We start from the raw sequence: 6290 nt of genomic DNA, 5'->3' as shown, positions 1-6290 counted from the left end.
CGCAGGGGACCCTGGTGCCACTGAATCTTCTGCACTGTGAACCTGCTGAACTATTGACAGCTGCGCTTTTGATATGTAGGGTCGAAACCTTTATCTCGGCCCCTCTATCACGATTTGTTGAAGATGCTGTGATTTCCTGCTTTACCGATTTACTGCGATTTAGCCAACTTCAGGCAATTAGTGCAAGCAACGGAAAATAGGTCTTATCGATAATTTACAGAAACTGTTGACATTGTTTTTGATACGGTGCTTGGGAAAAAAAAGTCCAAAAATGTATCCACCTCGCAAAATACACTTGTCAGAAGTGGGATTTGAACCCACGCCTCCAAGGGAGACTGTGATCTGAACGCAGCACCTTAGACCACTCGGCCATCCTGACACTCTTCACACCTCTCTCATGGCTCAATTTCGAGTGCATAAACCAAAATGAGTGCCATGTACTGAGTGAATGTTGTTTAATGTCCTCTGTATTTTCAATTCCAGACCTTCCTGCTCAGGGAAACAGTGGGATCTGAAGCTAATGAAGGAGAGAGGATGGATCATCCTGACAGTGAATCCGGTGGTGACTGCTACTAATTCTCAATCATCGACTACATGGGGTGTGGACATGCAGAAGTTTGAGCCAGTGCACATGGCCGGTGGTGACTGCTACTAATTCTCAATCATCTACTACAAGGGGTGTGGACATGCAGAATTTGGAGCCAGTTCAAGATTCAGATCAGGAGGTGCCTGGCTCCATACCAATCAACTCAGTGCCTCTGAGACAAGGACTTGAACGGTACAGTTTGAGTCCTTCACCGCCATGCTCAACGCGGCTGCAAGGATTCGGGGTGGATTGACTGAATGTGGCATTTCTTGTTATGTACTATTCTTGTATACTGGATTAATATAGTATCTTTTTTTTGAGCAGCTATGTTTGTTTTGTATTGGTTAAGGAGAAATGTTGTGTTCGTCATGGGCACGCCTATGATGCACACCAAGGGAGGTAGGGAGTGTTAGTCTCCCCCGAGTTTTGGAGTTGGATGGTAGGCGCGGTGACGTGGAACCGGAGAGAATAAAAGGTAGGGGAAGGTGTTCCTCGTGGCCAAAGACTCCATATTATTCTTTGTGTATTTATTAAAACTTATCTGCAAAACAGGCACTGTGTGTGCACGACGCAACACACCCCTCCCATGCCCTGAATACAGAAGTTAAAAACTAGCTGTGATTGGGACGCAGGGGACCCTGGTGCCACTGAACCTTCTGCACTGTGAACCTGCTGAACTATTGACAGCTGCGCTCTTGATATGTAGGGTCGAAACCTTTATCTCTGCCCCTCTATCACGATTTGTTGAAGATGCTGTGATTTCCCGCTTTACCGATTTACTGCGATTTAGCCAACTTCAGGAAATTAGTGCAAGCAACGGACAATAGATCTTATCGATAATTTACAGAAACTGTTGACATTGTTTTTGATACGGGTGCTTGGAAAAAAAAAAGTCCAAAAATGTATCCACCTCGCCAAATACACTTGTCAGAAGTGGGATTCGAACCCACGCCTCCAAAGGAGACTGCGACCTGAACGCAGCACCTTAGACCACTCGGCCATCCTGACACTCTTGACACTGCACTGATGGCTCAATTTCCAGCTTATAGACCAAAATGAGTGCCATGTACTGAGTGAATGTTGTTTAATGTCCTCTGTATTTTCAATTCCAGATCTTACTGCTCAGGGAAACAGTGGGATCTGAAGCTGATGAAGGAGAGAGGATGGATCATCCTGACAGTGGATCCGGTGGTGACTGCTACTAATTCTCAATCATCTACTACATGGGGTGTGGACATGCTGAATTTTGAGCCAGTGCACATGGCCGGTGGTGACTGCTACTAATTCTCAATCATCTACTACAGGGGGTGTGGACATGCAGAATTTGGAGCCAGTTCAAGATTCAGATCAGGAGGTGCCTGGCTCCATACCAATCAACTCAGTGCCTCTGAGACAAGGACTTGAACGGTACAGTTTGAGTCCTCGACCGCCATGCTCAACGCGGCTGCAAGGATTCGGGGTGGATTGACTGAATGTGGCATTTCTTGTTGTGTACTATTCTTGTATACTGGTTTAGTATAGTATCTTTTTTTTGAGCAGCTATGTTTGTTTTGTATTGGTTAAGGAGAAATGTTGTGTTCGTCATGGGCACGCCTATGATGCACACCAAGGGAGGTAGGGAGTGTTAGTCTCCCCCAAGTTTTGGAGTTGGATGGTAGGCGCGGTGACGTGGAACCGGAGAGAATAAAAGGTCAGAGAAGGTGTTCCTCGTGGCCAATGACTCTATATTATTCTCTGAGTATTTATTAAAACTTATCTGTGAAACAGGCACTGTGTGTGCACGATGCAACACACCCCTCCCATGCCCTGAATACAGAAGTTAACAACCAGCTGTGATTGGGACGCAGGGGACCCTGGTGCCACTGAACCTTCTGCACTGTGAACCTGCTGAACTATTGACAGCTGTGCTTTTGATATGTAGGGTCGAAACCTTTATCTCTGCCCCTCTATCACGATTTGTTAAAGATGCTGTGATTTCCTGCTTTACCGATTTACTGCGATTTAGCCAACTTCAGGCAATTAGTGCAAGCAACGGACAATAGATCTTATCGATAATTTACAGAAACTGTTGACATTGTTTTTGATAAGGGTGTTTGGAAAAAAAAGTCCAAAAATGTATCCACCTCGCAAAAGACACTTGTCAGAAGTGGGGTTGAACCCACGTCTCCAAGGGAGACTGCAACCTGAATGCAGCACCTTAGACCACCCGGCCATCCTGACACTCTTGACACCAGACTGATGGCTCAATTTCCAGCTTATAAACCAAAATGAGTGCCATGAACTGAGTGAATGTTATTTAATGTCCTCTGTATTTTCAATTCCAGACCTTCCTGCTCAGGGAAACAGTGGGATCTGAAGCTGATGAAGGAGAGAGGATGGATCATCCTGACAGTGGACCCTGTGGTGACTGCTACTAATTCTCAATCATCTACTACATGGGGTGTGCACTTGCAGAATTTTGGAGCCAGTTCAAGATTCAGATCAGGAGGTGCCTGGCTCCATACCAATCAACTCAGTGCCTCTGAGACAAGGACTTGAACGGTACAGTTTGAGTCCTCGACCACCATGCTCAACGCGGCTGCAAGGATTCGGGGTGGATTGACTGACTGTGGTATTTATTGTTGTGTACTATTCTTGTATACTGGATTAGTATAGTATCTTTTTTTTGAGCAGCTATGTTTGTTTTGTATTGGTTAAGGAGAAATGTTGTGTTCGTCATGGGCACGCCCATGATGCACACCAAGGGAGGTAGGGAGTGTTAGTCTCCCCCGAGTTTTGGAGTTGGATGTTAGGTGCGGTGATGTGGAATCGGAGAGAATAAAAGGTAGGGGAAGGTGTTCCTCGTGGCCAAAGACTCCATATTATTCTTTGTGTATTTATTAAAACTTCTCTGCAAAACAGGCACTGTGTGTGCACGACGCAACACCCCCACCCCTCCCATCCCCTGAATACAGAAGTTAAAAACCAGCTGTGATTGTGACGCAGGGGACCCTGGTGCCACTGAACCTTCTGCACTGTAAACCTGCTGAACTATTGACAGCTGCGCTTTTGATATGTAGGGTCGAAACCTTTATCTCGGCCCCTCTATCACGATTTGTTGAAGATGCTGTGATTTCCTGCTTTACCGATTTACTGCGATTTAGCCAACTTCAGGCAATTAGTGCAAGCAACGGAAAATAGATCTTATCGATAATTTACAGAAACTGTTGACATTGTTTTTGATACGGTGCTTGGGAAAAAAAAGTCCAAAAATGTATACACCTCGCAAAATACACTTGTCAGAAGTGGGATTTTAACCCACGCCTCCAAGGGAGACTGCAACCTGAACGCAGCACCTTAGACCACTCGGCCATCCTGACACTCTTCACACCTCGCTCATGGCTCAATTTCGAGCGTATAAACCAAAATGAGTGCCATGTACTGAGTGAATGTTGTTTAATGTCCTCTGTATTTTCAATTCCAGACGTTCCTGCTCAGGGAAACAGTGGGATCTGAAGCTGATGAAGGAGAGAGGATGGATCATCCTGACAGTGAATCCGGTGGTGACTGCTACTAATTCTCAATCATCGACTACATGGGGTGTGGACATGCAGAAGTTTGAGCCAGTGCGCATGGCGGGTGGTGACTGCTACTAATTCTCAATCATCTACTACAAGGGGTGTGGACTTGCAGAATTTGGAGCCAGTTCACGATTTAGATCAGGAGGTGCCTGGCTCCATACCAATCAACTCAGTGCCTCTGAGACAAGGACTTGAACGGTACAGTTTGAGTCCTCGACCGCCATGCTCAACGCGGCTGCAAGGATTCGGGGTGGATTGACTGAATGTGGCATTTCTTGTTGTGTACCATTCTTGTATACTGGATTAGTATAGTATCTTTTTTTTGAGCAGCTATGTTTGTTTTGTATTCGTTAAGGAGAAATGTTGTGTTCGTCATGGGCACGCCTATGATGCACACCAAGGGAGGTAGGGAGTGTTAGTCTCCCCCGAGTTTTGGAGTTGGATGGTAGGCGCGGTGACGTTGAACCGGAGAGAATAAAAGGTCAGGGAAGGTGTTCCTCGTGGCCAATGACTCTATATTATTCTCTGTGTATTTATTAAAACTTATCTGCGAAACAGGCACTGTGTGTGCACGATGCAACACACCCCTCCCATGCCCTGAATACAGAAGTTAAAAACCAGCTGTGATTGGGATGCAGGGGAACCTGGTGCCACTGAACCTTCTGCACTGTGAACCTGCTGAACTATTGACAGCTGTGCTTTTGATATGTAGGGTCGAAACCTTTATCTCAGCCCCTCTATCACGATTTGTTGAAGATGCTGTGATTTCCTGCTTTACCGATTTACTGCGATTTAGCCAACTTCAGGCAATTAGTGCAAGCAACGGACAATAGATCTTATTGATAATTTACAGAAACTGTTGACATTGTTTTTGATAAGGGTGCTTGGAAAAAAAAAGTCCAAAAATGTATCCACCTCGCAAAAGACACTTGTCAGGAGTGGGGTTTGAACCCATGTCTCCAAGGGAGACTGCGACCTGAACCCCGCACCTTAGACCACCTGGCCATCGTGACACTCTTGACACCAGACGGATGGCTCAATTTTCAGCTTATAAACCAAAATGAGTGCCATGTACTGAGTGAATGTTATTTAATGTCCTCTGTATTTTCAATTCCAGACCTTCCTGCTCAGGGAAACAGTGGGATCTGAAGCTGATGAAGGAGAGAGGATGGATCATCCTGACAGTGGATCCGGTGGTGACTGCTACTAATTCTCAATCATCTACTACATGGGGTGTGGACATGCTGAATTTTGAGCCAGTGCACATGGACGGTGGTGACTGCTACTAATTCTCAATCATTTACCACAGGGGGTGTGGACATGCAGAATTTGGAGCCAGTTCAAGATTCAGATCAGGAGGTGCCTGGTTCCATACCAATCAACTCAGTGCCTCTGAGACAAGGACTTGAACGGTACAGTTTGAGTCCTCGACCGCCATGCTCAACGCGGCTGCAAGGATTCGGGGTGGATTGACTGAATGTGGCATTTCTTGTTGCGTACTATTCTTGTATACTGGTTTAGTATAGTATCTTTTTTTTGAGCAGCTATGTTTGTTTTGTATTGGTTAAGGAGAAATGTTGTGTTCGTCATGGGCACGCCTATGATGCACACCAAGGGAGGTAGGGAGTGTTAGTCTCCCCCGAGTTTTAGAGTTGGATGGTAGGCGCGGTGACGTGGAACCGGAGAGAATAAAAGGTAGGGGAAGGTGTTCCTCGTGGCCAAAGACTCCATATTATTCTTTGTGTATTTATTAAAACTTATCTGCAAAACAGGCACTGTGTGTGCACGACGCAACACACCCCTCCCATGCCCTGAATACAGAAGTTAAAAACCAGCTGTGATTGGGACGCAGGGGACCCTGGTGCCACTGAACCTTCTGCACTGTGAACCTGCTGAACTATTGACAGCTGCGCTCTTGATATGTAGGGTCGAAACCTTTATCTCTGCCCCTCTATCACGATTTGTTGAAGATGCTGTGATTTCCAGCTTTACCGATTTACTGCGATTTAGCCAACTTCAGGAAATTAGTGCAAGCAACGGACAATAGATCTTATCGATAATTTACAGAAACTGTTGACATTGTTTTTGATACGGGTGCTTGGAAAAAAAAAGTTCAAAAATGTATCCACCTCGCAAAAGACACT

The 6290-nt window shown here is 45.7% G+C and overlaps 2 non-coding genes across 2 annotated transcripts; both read right to left on the bottom strand.

The window, feature by feature from the left end:
- Positions 1 to 296: 296 nt before the first annotated feature.
- TRNAL-CAG (transfer RNA leucine (anticodon CAG)) lies at positions 297 to 379 on the bottom strand. Its single transcript has one exon. It is a non-coding gene; the product is annotated as a tRNA-Leu (tRNA).
- Positions 380 to 1511: 1132 nt separating this feature from the next.
- On the bottom strand, positions 1512 to 1594 carry TRNAL-CAG (transfer RNA leucine (anticodon CAG)). Its single transcript has one exon. It is a non-coding gene; the product is annotated as a tRNA-Leu (tRNA).
- Positions 1595 to 6290: the final 4696 nt, after the last annotated feature.

The sequence above is a fragment of the Pleurodeles waltl genome, unplaced genomic scaffold (assembly GCF_031143425.1).
Source record: "Pleurodeles waltl isolate 20211129_DDA unplaced genomic scaffold, aPleWal1.hap1.20221129 scaffold_39, whole genome shotgun sequence".
NCBI lineage: Eukaryota > Metazoa > Chordata > Amphibia > Caudata > Salamandridae > Pleurodeles > Pleurodeles waltl.
The sequence above is the reverse complement of the archived record's forward strand: the minus strand, read 5'-3'. Positions and strand labels throughout refer to the sequence as shown.